The sequence below is a fragment of the Bombus affinis genome, chromosome 9, assembly GCF_024516045.1.
Source record: "Bombus affinis isolate iyBomAffi1 chromosome 9, iyBomAffi1.2, whole genome shotgun sequence".
In the NCBI taxonomy this organism is placed as follows: Eukaryota; Metazoa; Arthropoda; class Insecta; order Hymenoptera; family Apidae; genus Bombus; species Bombus affinis.
In genome coordinates this window covers 6408248-6428573 of record NC_066352.1, presented here as the reverse complement: position 1 = coordinate 6428573, position 20326 = coordinate 6408248, and the positions used below count along the sequence as shown (strand labels likewise).

The following is a 20326-nucleotide window of genomic DNA, read 5'->3' as shown; positions in this document are numbered from 1 at the left end:
AGTTAGTAGTAATAGTATAAATAAAAGCAACTGAAAGGAATGAACAATTAGTCCTAATAGAAGACATCCGAGTTGAGTATATTTTATATCATTATCATGAATATAAGAATCTGTGCTTTTTAATTCTATCATGGGTAGTCTGTATCGTTCATCAAGTTCTATAGGACATAGATATCCCAAAATTTATGAACGACAATGTACTTGTACAGTTCTATTGATACAGCTATAGATACAGCTCCATTCATAAATGTCCACATTTGTCTCAGATTTTATGTACATATATTCTGTTTCTAATTCGTTCAACGCTTTCCCAATGAGATTTAGCATAAGAGATTGCCAAAGACAAACAAGTAATTCTTAAATTATCGTGTTTAAAAATGAAAATATTCTTAGATCGTTATCCTGCATGAAAGCAAAATTCTGATCGATTAATCGTTGAAATTGATAACCTGAACCAACCATCACACTTTCTACAAAGTCAAAATATATCGTGATATTTATGAATGAAACTATACACATGCAGTTATATATATACATTTAAACGCATCTAGCGGTTGGTGAAGGTACAAACATAACCGTGTTGGTATACAAGGGTTTTCTTCGCTCATTGAGAATTGGTTTATAGACTACTTACGTCGCAATCGCTCCCAGGGAAAACGTTCCTCGAGCCCCGTAGAAGCCCGACGTAATAAATATAACCATAAAACCCGAACCGTAAAATCCAACGAAGGTGGTATACTCTGGAATCGTATATATGTATGTACTTGGTGGGAACAGGATGAAGAATAAAAAGAGAAGGACAGAGTTTACCTATTGGCACGTACGATGAAAAGATACAGCAAGAATGGTGCGGACAGCCTAACCCAAACGTCTCTACACGTGTAGCGGATAGCTTTTAAAACACCGTCGACTATTTCGGTTGTGTATCGCGATTCACCGATCCTCACGAAGGAGCCGTACGCCTTCTGGAAAAGAATAGACAGTTACAACAATGTATTAGTGTATTAGGTCGCAGCGTGATATATTTTATTCTGAAATAAAACTTTAAATATATACACAGGTCAATAACTTGGTATCTATATATACATATATTGAATTACCTGCTGATTTTACTATTAATTCGAAATTCGTCCTACCAATATCACTGATAATATCTTTTACTTTCATATAGATTTTATTAACGGGTTTTTTTAAGATTGCAGAATTTCAAGATGATCGTCTTCTAATGTTGTAAGTTTCATGGAACACGCGATTTCAAACGTTCGGTAGTGTCTACTTAATTCTATGCATATGAAATATTATATCGGACACGAGTGACAAAGGTCGCCTGAATATTGTCAAAGAACTAATGTAACATTCCTACTTGAATAATTAAATTTATTCGTTTGATTCATTAAACTTCTCATCGCCAGAATATTCTTCGTTTATGTACATTTCACAGAGCTAATCTTTGGTAATGTACTATTTCATATTTTAATCTTATTGAGATAAAATGTGTGCTTTCATTTCCTTGCGAATATTCTTACAGATACATAGCATCATTTCCACTAGAATGTAAGACGATATAAATGCATATTTTGTACTTAAATAGCGAACATGATGCTTGTAAAAGTATTAAGATTATGATTGAATATAATTTCTTTTTAACTGATATTCTTTTTAACTGAAATTTCTTCCAGCTTAATAATACTGAATATCTATGACAAGTAGTGCCATTATTCGCCATGGTAGTAAGATTTATTGAATGACAAACTTGTAGGACACAACAGTGCAGAGAATAAGGAAGTAGAATATATTCGATAAGTTTAGAACCCTGAAGTCTCTTGTAAGTCCACAAGTTCAATAACATCTAAGGATTTTAGTTTAATACAGAAAGAGAGAGAGAGAGAGAGAGAGAGAATGAGTTCCAAAACCACGAAGTTCTAACAAGTTTGGGCATTTAACTGACTTCAATTTTGGAATTAATTTTAGGCTGTAGCTAAATTTATCGCTTTTATCGTAAAGAGAAATAAATCGTGAATCTCAATTAGATAAATAGATTTTTCATTTTTATTCTAACTTGTGTATATCAATTCGTAAATGTATTAATAAATCTAAAGACACGGTCGGTTAAATATAGTTCAAGCTACATACATTATACAGTATGTATCCATTGTAACCAATAAAACAAAAAGCGGATAATTGCGTGTGCTTAATACTTGAAATATAGGTCATGTGGATTTACGTTTTTGCTTGCCGAACGCAGAATTACAATTTTCCCCGGTAATTTCATGCGCGCCATTTCTTTTCTATCCTCAGTTTTATTCCCACAAGTTCATATTACGAACACTAAAAAATTATGTACGAAAATTGTCAATAAAATCATAACAATCCACTGCATCATGCCTTACAAAAAGGTCATAGGTATGATTCCGAAGAATGTCCATCCTCGAATTCTTTCTGTCTCTATCCCATACCCGATCGTCGATGATGTTCCCGATAGTCAAGCATCAGGAATTGCGAAGACCACTCGCTTGTTTGCGAGAATCTTGAAAATTCGCGCGAGAGATAGTTAGAATAGTTTGAAACAGTCTCGGCGCCATTCCCGATGATGTTAAACTATGGTGGCACGCTTCGATACTTGCGGATCGAACGGTTATCAGCGTGTGGAGATCGGTCTGAAGGATCCACGTATAGGCCAAGTGTGGAAAAGGAGACGCAAAGAGCTTTACACGGCATTCCTGTGGAACAGTTTCGCTGATACGGCAGTAATTTCGTAATTCGTACGCCCGGTGGTGGAGAGACTGGGCGCGTGTTCCCGTGGAAAATCAAGGGAAACCACCGGGGGATCACCTGTGTGTCCCAGTTTCTATTCTCTTGGTGTTGTAAGCTCTTTCCCTCTCTCTCCCTCCCTCTCTCCTTCTCTCTCTCTCTTTTGAGAAAGGTTCGCCATGGAGAGTTCGCCTGAAAGCAAAGGCACCACGAAGACTCGCCCCTTCGAGCTGGATAAGTGGGTATTAGGAGAGTCAAGGGGTGAACAATAACGCGGATCGGTTAACTTAATAATGGACATTAGAGCGTTATACTGACTGGGAAGAGGAGTAGCTACGGTTCAGTCTGAAACTTACTTCTCGTGATGTGGGTGATTTGCTTCCAAGATTTTCTCCAAGCACTTTGAGAAGTCGACTTTGCCGCGGCAATGAAGACGCTCTCTCTGTCTCACACCCTTCCCTTGCGCTCTCTTTGTCGCACCTAGCCTGCAGCCCTATTCTCTCTTTCTCTCTCTTTCTCTATTTCCCTTTCTTCTCCTTTCCACTATTCCCCGGTGTACTATGAAACGATCCGGAGTCTCTTTGAGTTTAGCGGTGCCTGATGAAAAGGATTCGAAATGTGCGCCGTGATTTATTTCCGTGTTTCGTTCGTCACGAATTTTAAGAATTCCATAGGGCTCGTCGAGCTGATTAATTGGCAAATAAAATCGTTTTATTTACAGATTGTAAATATGTTATAATTAGATTGATGCTGGAATTATCGAACTGCCGGCTTTTAACTTTTTCTTCTTGCAAATACAGAAACTCTATATGTTGAGTTTCAATCAGATAAAAACATGGGATTAGTTTCTAAAATCCTAGTGATCTTGATACTAATCAACTAGTATCTTAGATATACTTAGAAATTAAAATTTGATAATTTTGGTGTTAAGGACGGGTTGAAGTTTTAAAAGTGTTGGTTATATAGAGACATCAAAATATAAATAAATCAGACAACTCAGAAGATTCGCGAGCGCTATAAGAATTGTCATGAATAAATGGATGTAAGGAATATTCAAGTAGCTTTTATTTGGGGAAAGCATTTGCTCTCCATGAGAACATATATCGGTATTTGCGTTTATATTATAGGAATATCGTTTGTGCGGAACTAAAAAGAATAACATAGATTTTTGAATAATTTATGAGAATTATATTTAACGTTTGATACGAGATGTCTCGCTGCGTTTCATTGGCGAACTCTTGTTGTTGATGACCGCAACTCTCCAAAGAGATAGTCAGCAGCATACAATGCATGTCAAAATATAAAAACGAACGAATGAGTGACGTGAAAATGGACACCCTCTGTAAAGTTCTAGAAACCGATGAACGTGTGAACATGCATATTGTTGCGTGTATTTGACAGTTACAATGTGGACATCAAAAGCAATGTGTAGCGGACCAAAAATTAAGCTTTAAATTTAACTTTACCGGAGGTACATTGATTACGAACATCGATTAAGTAGAGAAACTAGTTAATAATTTCCATAACTTAGTGCATGGTTATATAATAATATTCCATATTATATATGTATATACAATAGTTACGTAACAATATTATAAAATAAAAAATGTGACCAAGGAAGAAGATCGAATTAGGACGTTGCGATATAAAGATCCTCGATATATTAAATTTTACGCAAACGGTATACAATTTTTCATCATCAATAAATCCGAATAATCTCGTTTCCGAGAAACTTGGATGTTAAATTGAAATTAGGAATATCCTCTTGATTCGCGTAGTATTGTTTGATACGTTATACCAGTGTTAAGTATCGTTTGGCTTGAATATCCACTTGGCGGATCGAATAGGTGAAGTGAGTTAATCAGGGTTGCTTAAGCTTTGTTACACTATCTGTGTTCCATTATCACGGAATAACGTGCTGTATCAGTAGGAGATAGCGTATCTGTACTGGCTCGTGTCAGATTACATCGCTTTGTTCGATAGAAAGAAAATAATTGAACGCGCGTAGAATCCGCGCCGATACCAGCGCGATAAAAGTAAAGTAATTAACAGGGCAGCGATGGTATGATAGCGAAATGATTATGTTCGTTCTCGGTATAACAGAGGGTAGGTGACACAAGACGCCAAAACGCAATTAACTTGATACAACTTTAATTAATGTAATGCGTGCAGAGGGTGGAATCGGGGTGTCTTAATGAGGTAAGTACACCTTAAATTCGCGCGACACGCAACTGCGAACCGTTCGTTGTACATTTTGTCGCGTGACAGACAGACGTCGTACGATAAACCGGAAGCGTAGCTTCAGACACTAGACTGCTTTGCATGCCTCCGATAACGCTTTTTGTCCATTAACGTGATTAAACGTCCAGCTGGATTACCGCACGATCTTTTCCAAATATAGTTTGTGCATGCGCGCGTGTAATCACACGGTCTCGTTCGGCATTCTTTACTGTAAACGTCGCACAAAGGATACATCGTGCAGTGTCATTATAACGTTAAGCAGTATGTGCTATTTTTCTAGAAATTTCACGTTTCGGTTACGGTAGAGAGCTAGTCGAGCTCCGTACTAAGAGCATTTTAATTGTGTTAATGGCAATGGAGTGTAATTTTAAAATTAGACGCGCGCATTCTTTGGAACTGTTTAGTTGGGTATTTTCTAAATTCGTAGAAACAAAAGAGAGCTCAGATGAAATTGGAAATATTCTTCATTTCTGCTACATACACAAACGTTCATATGATAGAAAAATGCAGAAAAATGTAAGAATAAAGTACAGAGCGAACGATTGAAAATTTTATAATACGATGTTAGGAAAAAGAGAAACGAATCGAGTATAAGTGGCACTAATAATTCGACGATGTAAGCAATAAATGCGGATATGTGATATGCGCATAACTAACTGGTAGTGCGAAATTTCTGTCTCCCTCCGGATTTAACTCGACTAAGTAAGTAGACACCAGAGGATAGCTAGTTCAAGTGGATCTCGATTCACTTGTTAGATAAGAAAAACAAGTGGAATCTACCCGAAAATCTCTATAAGAACTATATAAGATATTTACTGCAGATATAGTTTCATATTAACATTTGCAGTAGAATTTGTTTTAAGCTTTACAGTCTCCATACAGTGCTAATGAAATTAATGAATAATACGTTAACGTCTCGTTACCATATTGATGAAATTTCAGAGTATTTTCTATAACACAATACATCCATAAAATGTTTCCATTTAATTAGAAGTGAATCACTATATATATGTATATAGCGTATTGTATATAGCGGACATTATAGACATTCACAATTTATATCTCGCTTAATGTCTTAAGCAAGAATGCGATGCAGCCGATAGCTAAGTCCCCTCTAGATAGTCTGCCACAGTTAACCGCGGCATTATCAATATTTACAGGAGCAAATGCCTTTAACTTGGCCCCGGTACCTGTTCGACGTGTACGTTTGTATCGCAAGAACGTAACCTCCTCAAAGCATGCTATCTCGACCTATAAGCGAAATCTGTATTGTGCTGGTTAATATAACCTCATCATTAATATAATAGACAAAGATGACAGGTTGGTCAAATTTGGTTATTGAAATTGTCGTCGAAATCCTTGTCTTCGTGGATTAGATTGTATTGTTCCGGTTGCAATCGCAGTCACACGATCTCTTTGAATACAGAGGGTGCGACCTATAAACATTATCAGCGATCATGAATCAACGGGTTGCAACTGTTCCAGCCATTTTCTATAAGCGTAACCGAAGAGACAGAATAATTCTCTTCGCAAATGAAAATGACCGATTATGAAAATTAAGATGAAATATTTGTTTTAATTGTAATATGTGATATAAATGTACGTTTATAAATTTATTCCATAAATACGTGAAAATAAATAGTTCAGTATTAGAATGAACATTCTAAGCACCAAACTACTCAAAATGATCGGTGGTTCCACACCTTTTGTTTTTGAAATTATTTTACTAAAAACCTATCGAAATTTTTGACAAAATTAACGTTGAATTTTATTAAAACAGAAACGTATCAAATATAGTGTTCAGTTATATAGTTAAATGTGCTATATAAATTATCATAAAGAATGAAAATCGAATTTGATTAGTTAATATTTTTCAATCATTTAATCCCGTTTACCCCGATGACAATCACCAACTAAACGAAATAGTTCCCAACGACGGAGATCGCATAATTGTTTGCGGGCATCTTGAGAGAAGTGGACAATGCGAAGTTAAAGGGGTTGGAAATCAAGTTTATCGGCTCGATAAGCTGTATGCACGAGTCGTTTGAACGGGTCTTAGCACGACAGGCCAGAAATTTCATTTCCTGGATAGATCTCTGGAGACAAATCGATTGTTCCGGGATCCCGGGCCGGGGTCAGGACAGAAGAGATTCACTTTGACGCGTCGAGTAACGCAACGCTGATCCTTTATCCTTCTTCTTATAGCCTCAGCCTCTTTCTTTATGATCTTCCGTCCCTTACGTGTTGTTACTCCCTGAAAAGATCCTACAAAAAGGTTGGTCCGCTGTGGTAACGTCACTTCTCGTGTAGCTGCAATTTTATCGAAACGAAATTTCGCGTAAGTTGTCCAACAGTTTCATCCAGAGAGCTGAGCTGTCTGCCACCTCTCTGGAGTCTCCCAAGAGTATCCTTTTCACCGGATGCCATGCCATCTCTTCCCACGGCTAGATGTTTGTGGTTTGTTAGAAGGACGTAACAAATAAGGTAATCTTCCACACATATAGCCGGCTTGTTGAAGACGGGTGCCGAGCTGACTCTAAAACAGCACAGTCGTAGGAAACCCTTTCTCTTTGCCTCTTTTTCTTCCTTCTTTCTAGCTTGGTACTTTCGTTCCCTGGGCCGTCGCTGGTCTAGAAGGCGAACGACCGAGAAAACGTCGACGAACAGACTCGGAACTGTTGGAGAAGGAAGCGACTCTTCAGGCGATGTTTACGTCTGTGTACGTACACCAGCACAATCGAACAGGTCGTGTGGATGTCATGGAGGAAGAAGGAAGCTTCATAAGCGTACACAAGATTGGTACAGGAAACGAAGAGAGAATCGTCAGATTCGAGCATGCACGAGAGCCGACGGCTCTACGTGGCTGGAAAACTGGGAGCATAGACCCTATATTCTCTGCATTTCTTCATTACGGGATCATACGCGGGGTAGTGTGAACGTGAGCGTGGCTACGGACGACCGGTTTACGTGTGTATCGTTAGACGGACTCGAAGAATTTTCAACCGGAGTAACGCGCAAGTCCGTGGTTCGCCGGTCAAAGCTTAACGCTGTTTCCCCTTGTTTCTTGTTCCTAGAATACACGCGACTTCTTCTGCTGGGTTTTTCCATCCGTTATGCGCGCGATATGAGCACACGCCTGAAAATAAACGTGGCAGAATCGCGTTGCACAATTTCTGCCGCCGTTTACGATCCGTGATTCGAGTCGAGTTCGTGACGAGCACCTTCTGAACAATGACTTTGATAGAACTTTGACGGTACGACGTGAACGTACATTATCTTGTTAATCGTTTGTGACAAGAATCGAACGACGCTGATGTGTATGAGGATTTTGTTTAGATTACTGTGATTGTGAAATATTCTTTCATGTTAGAGTATTTTATCCGATTGATTGTCAATTGGATTCTACTTTTCTAAAAATAGTTCTTCTTATTTAATACTTTCTTACTAATGAGTTTGCATTTATCTTTTATAGTGTTTGTACTTTATTTTATAGTTTAGAATGTATCGTTAATTGCTATTATTAATTGCTATTTTTAATTGCTATTATAAAACAATTTAGACTATTCTAGCTTCTTCTGAATGAACTTCCAGGTGAGCTGGAATAATGAGAAAAATATAACACACTTATTCTAGTAAAGATAATACAATTGGAAACGAGACGATTAGATCTCACAAGAGGCTTCATTTTCGAAAATTCTGTAAACTTTTTAAATGATAAGGAATTGGCACATCACTTATATTCGTGTAGTTAGCTTTTCTTGCACTTTTAAATATTATTATTCAAATACCTATACTACTTTGTCAGAAAATCGAAGTTATTAAAGAACCGCATTAATCAAAAGTCGAAGTTTCGGAAGAATCAGTAAATTTTTATAATTTCTTAAAGGTAGTTTACTTTTAGTCTGGCACATTCCAACTTTTATCGCTTTGAGATTTTATACAAATTTTAACGAAGTTCAATTTCCTTGCATTGACTTTGTTTCTATACTTCCTATAATAATTACAGTAAAAGATACGAATTAGAGAAGCTTCGGCAAATATTTGAACGCTAACAGTTGACACTTTTAATGCATATCTTTTAATCTTTCAACTACCATTTAAGTACATATCTGAGACAGAAGATGAACATAAATTTGTAAAATATAATTTACAGAATAAGAATTTTCTCAGAATTCTGTTAAAAAATTAGGAAACAATCAGGCCATACATAAAATATTCTCACGAGATTTATTTAAAAAATACAAACTTGTAAACATATTTCTCCGTAAAAATATGATCAAAATCACGATTTTCACAGTATCCAGCTAATTTACACGTGTTGGAGCAACACAGAGTCACCCTTCCACTCAAAATTCCGGACGAAACCACAAACTCCGTCAGCCCTTTCGACGACAAAAGCGAATCCCTGTTTCGACATTTGCAAACGAGAACCCGTGGACTCGCAGTTGCAACAGTTAGCAGTGTCAGAGGGTCGCGCGAACGACGATCGTGGCTCGTTAGAAATCCGCAGTTGGTCCATCGCTACGTGCAAATTTGCTCGATAAAGTGCGAACCTACTTTATAGCGGGCAAGTTCCGGGGCTTTGCTTCGTCCTCCCTCGGCCTAACGTGTCTCTACGTGCGTCGAGTATTAAACGTGGACCCGGTTATCATCTTTCAGTGAGGAAGGACGCGCGAGTATCACGGATTTACGCGCGGACTTTGCAGTTTCTCGCGGCTGTTCGGTCAAATATTACGCTCCTCGAGGGAGCAGCCGTTTGCCAGAAACCTGGAACGCGCGTAGACAGAAACGATCAAGAGGCAAAGAGATGTGAAAGCTAAATGGCAGCGAGGAAGTTAATGATAGGTTGTTGTTGCTTTATTACCTAAAGTCGCATCAATTGCCAGGGATATTAGCGGCTACATTTTAGTTAAACCAAGGTACATGTTTATTCTTCTTTTTGTTACAGTCTCTAGTACCTTGAGATTGCTAACAAGGCCTTGTTTTTAAAATACATAACCATTGTGCCATTCGTCAACAAGAATCTTCGGGTAAAGAGGGTAAACACAAAAGTAAACGAACAAGGCCAAACAGTAGCCTAAGATGCAGAGATCTCTGTTACGAGGACTGACAATAAGATGTTAGTATTCTAGTGTGTCAGTACGTACACGCAGAATAAGTAACAATGTGTTCGTGAATGGTCGAACACGAAGGACCTACAATTTCAAGTAGATTCCGAAACATCAGAACAGCGATGAAATAAGCACGATACAATTACGAATAAATCGAATTGCAAAAGCAATTTATAAAAATGGACACATCCATATTAATATTACTGTATTTATTTATTATATGTTGTTATATTTAATCATTATATCGCATTATTATATAAATATAAGTATACATATATGTGTAGACACCTTTTATGAATATTATTATGAATATAATTACGTTATGAATATATTTCATTATGTGCAATTTTATGGTAATATTATAGAAACGAGAGAGGAATAAAGAGAACACATCTCGTCGATTTCATTGACATCGCAAAAAACATTCTGTCGGATACACAGAATTTTTGTTTCATTAGCAATACGACTATGACAATCTCATAATTGCATTTTTAGTATTATGGCTGCGATTTTCACAAAAAATACTTATAATAACATAATATAACATTGCATATAAATTAAAATTGTATATCTTATTTATTATTTAAATAAAGTTTGATATAACCCAAACTCCAAAAGATGCCTTCTCCCATCAAACTCCAAAAGATGTATATCTCGCTAACTAAAGTTGAGCGATGACTATATATATAATTGACATCACTCGGGATATTGTTCTTGATAGCATGTATCAAGATCACTCAAAATGGTATGCACTTGTGTATGAGGTATCGCTTTTTCTCCATAATTAACCAACCGGATCGAAGGAAGGTTTACGAGCAGGTTGGAAAATGGCTCGTGTCTTGATCGATTCTTTCGTGTGCCCGGGTTGAACCGAATTTCGTGGCTGGGTGAACTTGCTCTGTCTATTTAAGATGATTGAATGAACAGGGTAAAAGAGGAAGGAATTTGAATTTGAAAAAGATTGTTGTTGTTGGTTTATGTGCATTGTTTACCGAGGAGGTTTGAGGAGAACTAAGTAAGTCTTTTATATTATATTTGGATTAATTACAATCAATTCTTATGCATAAAATTATCAGCAATTTAGATTATGTGAAACTCTATGTGAAATTTGCATAACACGGTTAGAGAGGAATTTTTACTTTTATTTTTGATGAAGGATTATAATTGGAAAAGATTAAACAGAAATAGGATCTTGTTCTTATATTATATGCTGAAAGTATGAGTGTTTTTAGATAATTTGATAGATTCTTTTTTTTTTAATGTTTTAATGATAGGTGTTTGTAAACTTTTAGTTTGAAAATTAAATTATCGAGTAAAGCAACTACTGACAAATTCCTGAATCATTTTTACTTGTTTTCATATGAAAGAAAATATGACGAACTTTTTATAGTAACTTGTAAGAAGTTTCTAAACAGATTAGATATAATTTGTATTATTATTTCATTAATACAATAATTTAAAATGTTCGAAAATGAATGCGATCCTTTTTACGATTTGAAACAAATGCTGCCACTGAGTGAGTAACAATTCGATAAATCGATCTGATTGAATGGTAATCCAACGACATACCTGTAGATGTAGCGTGGAAAAGAGGAAATCGTGGATTGATGAAAATTTTTATTGAAATTTCAAGTAATGCTGTATCCATCTCTTCGATCGCAGCCATCGCAAACCTTAATCCCGTTCGTCCTGGAAAATTGTATTTCTATCTACTATACGTTCTGACTGAACTTTCACATCTCCGATTTTATGCAAAGACATGAAATGTATATTAATCAGGTAAGTGTTTCTAGTTTGTGATCTCTTAATTTTAAATGACACTCAACACCTACTTTTAAGCAATCATGTTCCAAATTTTTAAAACATATAGAATATTTTATATGCACTAAGGAATATCTTTATTAAACCCTTTGCAACGCTAAATAAAACTAACAGCTACTGCGTATTTTATTAATACACTAGTGTATAAGCGCAGTAAATTATTCCTAAATATATAACTATTAATCATTCATTGATATGGTAACTATTGCTTGTCAGATTTCAAGTTAAAGTAAAACATTATAGTCGATTCTTTATTCGCGTATTTCTTTGTGTGAGCAAATGAAATTCTGGTTACAGAAGGATAATTTTGAGAATAAGGTTAAGAGATTGGCACAATAAGTAATAATAAAGCAGTAGAAAATTCTAGAATAAACTTAAAAAGTAAATCAATGCGAAAAATGTGTGTCTCTAAAGGTCAGTAATTATCGAGATTTCTTCCAACTGAACACAACAGAAAATCAAAATTTTTTTTATTTTATTAAAAACGTAATTTCTAAAGATTTATATTTAAATAACATTTCATATAGAATATTCTATCCGTCATTGTCTCGTTTCTGTACAAGATATGTGATTTACGAATCACGATAAAATATAGAAGATAATAAAATATTAGAGAAATGCACAGAATGGATAGGTAAATTGGTAGACGTTAGATTTTCCTTTCCTAACTAAGTGACGTTAGTGCGTTACGTGTTGAACATTCGAAATGTGCTTTTTTTTTCTTCACTTAATTAAAACCAACGGTACAATCGTACTGTACTAACCAACAGAAACTTCTGTAACAACTGTTGTACATTTTTACATTTAATTGTACAAATACCGGAGGGAAGTAATAAATCGGATATAACAGTTATCCAATATTTTCAACTGAAAGCTACACTCTCAACATTTTTCATTCGAAATAACTCCGTTGCTGTTTGATAACTACATAATTTTGCCAATTTCCCAACAAATTAACAAGATTTCAAATCGAATTCTCAAAATTCTTTTACACGATTCGAAATTCTATTTTTTTTTTTTTTTTGTTTTTATTATCTTGTAAATGACGTTACTATGTTGTACAATTTTCCAGTAGAATTAATGTCAGAACGTTATGTATGTCAAGAAGATTATTATTTTGGTTTCTTTTGTCATTACAATACTTATAATATTTATATATACATAATATTTAACATATATACCGTATATATATACATTACGTATATATACGTGTATATATGTATTATACGTAATTATACGTGTACATGATATATGTGTAAGATGACAGCAAATACCATAAAATACACAAGCAAGGTATAAAGTGATATTAGCACTATAATGTACTATTAAAATTTCAATTCTTTAATTACGTCTAGAAAAATGTGGAATAATGAAAAATGTTAATACATATAAATAATAAAATGTTAATTACAACATTCGAAACGTATTTTTAACTAAAACTAATATAATCTACGATTCTATCAAGTGTTTCGTAAGTTATAATCAAAGTCATACATAACAAAAGAGAATGTAATAAGCTTATTTCACAAATCATAGAAATCATTTCTCAATAAACGTTAATGGTGGAACGAGAAACGATTGAAGACCGTGAGCGAGTTGTAGCTTCGACGGAACGATCATAAATCTCCTTAGAAAGGTAGAAAAAAACGTAGGAGAAGTAGTTCCACGAAAAGTCGAAATAAACGAGGAAATGCGAGAACTAGAAGAAGCAGTAGATCGACGCACGAAAACCAGGCAGATGCATCAATAGATATCGAAAAATAGCTTTCGAAGAGTCAGGTATCTAGCAAACTGCAACCAGATCGAAGCTATCTCGAGGATCAATCGTAGTTCCTAGTTCTCGTCGAAACTCTTTTCATAGGACCATTTCGTTCGGCACCAATTCTAACCGCCTTCAATCAAATAGTACTAAGATATCGTAGCGGGTATAAAACGATTTTTCCAAGTAACAATCACGCGAAATTTTATAAAACCGTTCAGTTTGTCGAGTGTCAAACGTATAACTTCTCTCATGCCTCAATTGTGTACCTCTGTCTCCCATTGCCGAATAGACAGGAAATGATCAAAATTATTATACAAATGGACATTAAATGATTTCTTCTACAGAAAAAAGAATATGTACTGTAAAATTTTGCCGATCGAAATTAAGTTTTCGAGAAAGTGAGGTATGAACATTTTCTGCTTACGTGACATAAAAGTTTTCTAGTTTAAATATTCCAATATTTTCGTGAGTCACTGTAGATTCTTTTATATAATCGAAAGAAGTTTAGTGATATAACAAATGAAATCTTTTAATAAATAATCTTTTATAAAGCGAATTTTATAAATTACATATTATCCGATTAATTTATTTGACATAAAATCGTAATATTATAAAAGAGAAATCTATACAATGTCACTAGCTAATTCTCACAATAATTTCTAATACTTGGCAGATCAATCCTTTCGGATATCGTGTTTATCCTATTCGATAGTTTATTGTTTACTATATACATGGATTCGATGTCGACTAAGTTGTCTGTATTACATTTATACGTATAATCATTAACTACATTAATTACATTTTGGCACGGTTTCGCGATATTCCGAAGAAAATATGCACGTTATATATTTCAATTAAATTGAGTTGCTCGTATCACGATGAATTGAACACAAAGTGGCGAACCAACGATAATTTATCGTCGGTAGTGTGTCAATAATTTTGTCAGGCGAAAGTTCGGAAATTCTCTTCATAATTTTCAGCGAAAATGCAACGGGTTAAGCGAAATAGATAAAATGCTCCTGTCGAGTCTTTTACGTCGCAAGTTTTAATTAATTACGGGCCTATCAGTTTGTTTCCACCAGTTCATTCTAATAATTTCGTATGAAGGGTTGCAATAACATTAGCTGGCGGAATACTGATACGATGTGCGACCGAAAGCATAATACTCTACAAACGAGTGAAAACTAATTTCTTCTTAATTTTCTTTACGGACTGTCCTGCATATATAGCATATACATTTATATCGTCAGGATCGTTCACTGATAAAATGAAGTATCGCGGATAATAATTTTCTTCCGTGCTTCCATGAATCAAGTTATTCATAAAAATCCAATGGATGTGTAAATAGTACTATATATGCAAAGAAAAATACATTTTTCTCTTCCATTCTTTGCTTCAATATACAGTAATAAAGGGAAAAGATGCAAGTTATTGCATAAAATTTTTAAATTGTATCGAACCGCAAGAAGACTATATTTCTGCAACATTATTATCATAATTTATTTTCCATTACTATTTGCATTACGTTCCTGTATTATTTATCTTCTCTTACTAGCCCGGGTAGCTCTTCGAAAGCTTCCATTAGACTAAATTTACTTACGCTGCGCTTTTTATTTGCCTGCCGTTGCATTTCTTTCACGCACAAAATGAAACGTTTTAAGCGTCGTTCCGGTTGAAATAGACTTTATTCAAAATTAGTTAAAACTACCATCCCTTAGCTGCTGCTGTGAGGAGAGAAAAAGTAGCAGAAAATTATTTACCCAGCGGTCGCTTGATTCTACGCCGACACCCTTCATAACCCCAACCCCCTATCCCCTTTGTTGGAAGTAATTAAATTTAACAAGATTCAAAATCACCGCCTTCGTCCATGTAAATTTTCCGGCAGCCGTGCTATTGATTATTCAACGATGGTAGGAATTGCTGGTTTTGTTTCGGCTTTACAATGGAATTCGTGGTGTTTCATGGACAGTTCCCGTTTCTTTGATGTTGCGCAAACTTTGCATACGATGTTCAAGAATACGGTATTACTGGCATTTGCGAAATATTTGAATTGTATCCTGAGCGTAATTACAATTTACAAGGATTCAGATATTAGTGTCGAATATTGCATAGTTCAACGAGATGCATTATCGGTACTTTTCTATGACGAGTATAGAGGATGTAGCGCGAAATTTCGATATTATGTTCAAGGTATTTGTTATATAATAATACGTATTTTTGAATTACATCCGACTATGATTACAATTTACAAGGACTCCGATATTAAAACGAGATATGCAACATAAATTACTGAGGCACTGTAGTGTCGACACTTATATATAGGAGACACTTAAAGTAGATGTATTTGAAAATAATATTTATTTGAAGGAGCTTTTAAACGTAATCACGAAAAAGTATTTTCATAAATTAAGAAAAAATATAGACTGTTTCTTAGGCCTAAATAAGAAAGAGTAATCTACTGTATAAATGGAGACGTGAAGAAGTAGGGTACGTAAATAGACATATTTCCAGACAAAAATGTGAAACTAGTTATATGTATATTTTCGCCGATATAATAAATACTTTGTATATTTTTGCAATACAAACATTTAGTCAATGGCATATATATTTCATATATTTTTGCACATTTGGATTTCTTATAAATGCATAAATATCTGAAGTTTACTCATAATAGATCGATCTTCGAAGGGGACCACGGAATAAAAACATATTGTCGAGTGGAATCGTAGCTCCAGGCGAAATTAATCGATGTATCCAAGGGAAGCAGCCCGTTATTTTCTCAACGACAACGACGAAAAGAAAACGTCCATCGGCCGGATTATCCCTGAAAATAATTAGCGCGGTCGATCACTGTGTCCACTTACCGGGTGAGAAACAAGTAAACCTATAAAAATACCATTATCCCAGCGGCACAAGTGCGACGGTTCGCACACAGCCAGGCGGCAGGAAGGGCGGTAGACGAGAATAGGAGGTGAAGGGTGAAAGAGGACAAGTGGAGAAGCCGAGGGTAAGGTAGACGGAGACTGCAAAAGCAAGGAGTAGGTTCCGTTAATGAATTTCGAACCTGGAAGCTTCTCCGTTCCTTATATCCCGGAGACTCTCATTACGTGAGAAGCTTTAAGAATACCTAGTACTCGTAATTCACGGGAATTCTGTGAGACAGCAACGTTGCTAAAACTGAAACATACTCGCGATGCCATTGGAACGCTCGTTCCACGCTCAAACATTTCCTACTGTACACAATGATAATCCATTAATCATCTGTCTGGAATAACATGAAATTTTGGCTTTCGCCGAAACCGGTTTCTACGAGTCGATCATTCGAAATGGTCTTCAAATACAGTGATAACGCGAAAATGCAAAAGCTAAGATATGAATAATAATAGAGGAATGTTGCAGTAATAAACTACTTAACGCGAATCTATTCCTAAAAACGTAGAGAAAAATGACGAAAAATCTGTTTCCGTTTGTAATTTATTTTACTTATTGATGAAAGTAAATACGATAAAATCAAATTATTATACTCAGTATTTAGTATTTAGTACACGCATTATTTGAAATCACTTCAATTTGAGTAACGTAAGTCCAAGCGGCGATCCAATGGAAACTGACGTGTATCTAAAATCGACTTGGTACGCTTTGTTAATTGAGAAAACAAACTAACTTATGATTTGAATTTCCAATTTCATGTATACAATATCGTTGTTTCTTTACTTATAACGCCCCTATATTATAATGCCTCGATCTATTTCTAACGAAAATAAATTATATATTATTTGAGATTGAGTTATCTTTAGTAGCCATCGGTTTCATAATTATAAGATTGACCAGTTGAGGAATGACCCGGCAAGTAGGTTTTATTAGAATCTAATAAAAATGCGTTTGTAGGAAGTAAATATTTAAATTGCCAGTTATCTGTATCCGAGGAATATGGTTTCTACCTCCTTTCCCTCCTTTATTCAGTGGATGGTAAAATTCTAAGATTTTGTTTATTGTGTCTCGAGAAAATAGCTCCCCGGAGCGAATGACAAAGTGCAGGTTTGTTTTCCTGTTATGCACTTCTGTGAGACACATAGATTGAAGCTTTTTAGGTTGTAAATTTTTTGCCAGTCACTTTCCAATTCCATTTACGTTATCATTTTCTGACATTTTTACGCTCTCCAGAGTGAACTTCGTCTCCTTTCTTTTTAGAGTAGCCGCCAGACAGACTTGGATTTTCTGATGACTATGCGTTATGCGAGTATAAAACCTTCAATTCAAGAATATTACCAATCATTTGTATCTTCACCGACAAGATTTGCGCACGTAATGATAATGATGTCATCGTAACAATAAGTTGAAATTATTTTGCATACGTTGAAGAATGATATATTAACAATCTATCGTTTTTAAATCACGCGAGAAATTATTTAAAGAATAAAATTAAATCTTCAGTAACAGTTTAAGATAATATCTGGGATTTAAAATAAAATAACCTGAAAATTTCTGAATAACATTTCAATTGTATGAACACAAATTTTTGAATTTAAAATCGAATTCAATTTGATAGAGTATTTCCAACTTGTTTCGATTCAGATAGACAAATCGTTTGAATTTGAATAGCTCGTTTAATTCGAATTTTAAACCCTGAAGCATTCTATCAAACAATTAATAAGCTACAATGGAATATGGAAAAGCAAAACGTACATCAACCGTGATATCCAAGCAGAGACCAAAGTGAAATCATTGGGCAGCTTTAAATCTTCAGCGTACGGATCTGAGAAGCAGTGAAACAGATATTTCCATCCATTGAAATAAGAGAGTACTTTCAGTGAATTAATTGTTCACACATACAAACGCGCAAAGACGTGTTTCTTTGTTCAGACAAAGGGCAAAGGAAATCCAAATTAGAAACGCGACGAGCTATCGCCAGAAGGGAACGAGCAAGTAATTACTACGGTATTTCATTGTATTCAGCTCATCGTTCAGTAGGATCGCTCGATTACACGTGGTTCGTTATCGCGTCTCTCCGTTACATCGAGGCAAAACTTCGTCAGTGCAACTGCCAGTGTTACAACGCGTTACACAATTAATACAACGATTACACCTGTCCCTTCGTCATTTGCACGTATCTTGCGAACGTGTCACTGATATTTGTTTTATAATCGACTTCGCGTCCGTATCACTAATAATAATTCAAATTAACTATATATTATAATCCCGTTCATAAGTAAACATCGCAGGAGGAAAACATGATAAGTATATTTTTGTTAATTTCCTGATTTTACTGTTGGCTCGCGATTAAACAATAGAAATTTTCTATGTAATTAAAAATAACCTGTTAAGAAGCAGAATTTCGAGAACTATAAACAAACAGTCGTTTTCTTGATTAAATTGATTTCAATTAATTTAAGATTGCTTGTTAATCCCGCGTGGAATCAACGTGTATCCCAATATTTATGAATGAAAATCCACGCTCACATGTGTACATTACATAAAATATCATTGGAGAAAATTATCAAATCGCTCATACAATATTATAATATCCTGCTATTTAATATCATATCCTTACACATCGTGATTAAATACGTTAATTATTCGAGGGATTTACTTTTTTAGTATATTCACGTATCTTCGTGTTTATGTAGTTTTTTAATTAAACGCACTGCAATTTCGAATATTTATATTTCCGTGTAAATTTCACGAACATATTTCACAGTCGAAAAAGGATGAACTTTTCGTCGTCATAGATAATTTAATTCATAATGAAAATATAAGGAACGAGTACTGGAATTCTAACATCACTACTTTAATGAGACATTGTTTCATTCGAGTGAAATCAAACAACAGACAACGGAATGATTACATTGCCATGAAGACGCATTCCATTAAGAATTATTAAATTGCTGTGTGATAATCAATGTAATTTCAATATTAGCATTGAAGGGTTAATTAAAAAGCTACAGACGAGGATCATATTACACGAGAGTGGCGAAGATAGGCTGGGCGGAATATGAAAAATTAAGGAGACAGAAAATAATTGAATAAGCGATAATTTGCACGCAATATCGCGTGATTCTTGTCAGTATATTATCATTTAATCTGTGGTAACTTGTTTGCGTTAATAATATTTCAATAACGGAGTCCCTGTCTCAAGTGTTGTTTCATTCGTTTCGTGAGAAAACATCAACATGCGAGTGTTGCGTGTCTTTAATTAAATTTAAAATAAATTATCGTAAAACGTCGCTCTTTTACTTTTCCTATGGTCTATCAGTGGGAAATTGTTTGTTTGACTAACTTGCTAAAATGACTTGAAATTAAGTAAAAAATAATATATAAACTATCGTATGTATATATAGTGGCAAGAGAAAAAACTAGAAAAAAGACTCAGCTTGAACGTTATGCGTCGTTCTATATGACGCGAGGATTCTTTCGGAAAGATATGTTTGCTCCTTAAATACTGCAAGCGCTTTGTTTACTCTTTGATGGGGTGGAAATGTTTGAACTCCTTGTAATTTGCTCACGGATATTGCACGCGAAATCTTATACGTGTATGTGTCTTTGCTAGATATGGAAGCGTACCGTGCCACTGTGCACTGCTATGAAGGAAAATAGCGACACTACTTTTCATTTGCTATGTATTATCTTCTAACATTCTACG

At 35.1% G+C, this 20326-nt stretch overlaps 1 long non-coding RNA gene across 2 annotated transcripts in view; it reads right to left on the bottom strand.

The window, feature by feature from the left end:
* LOC126920765 (uncharacterized) overlaps positions 1-20326 on the bottom strand; it is a 128279-nt gene that overhangs the window by 82408 nt on the left and 25545 nt on the right. For both annotated transcript variants that reach the window (XR_007712084.1, XR_007712083.1), the window contains exons 2-3: positions 811-965; positions 635-740 (exon numbers count right to left, since the gene is read on the bottom strand). This is a non-coding gene — a long non-coding RNA (uncharacterized LOC126920765). The remainder of the gene's footprint in view (positions 1-634; positions 741-810; positions 966-20326) is intronic.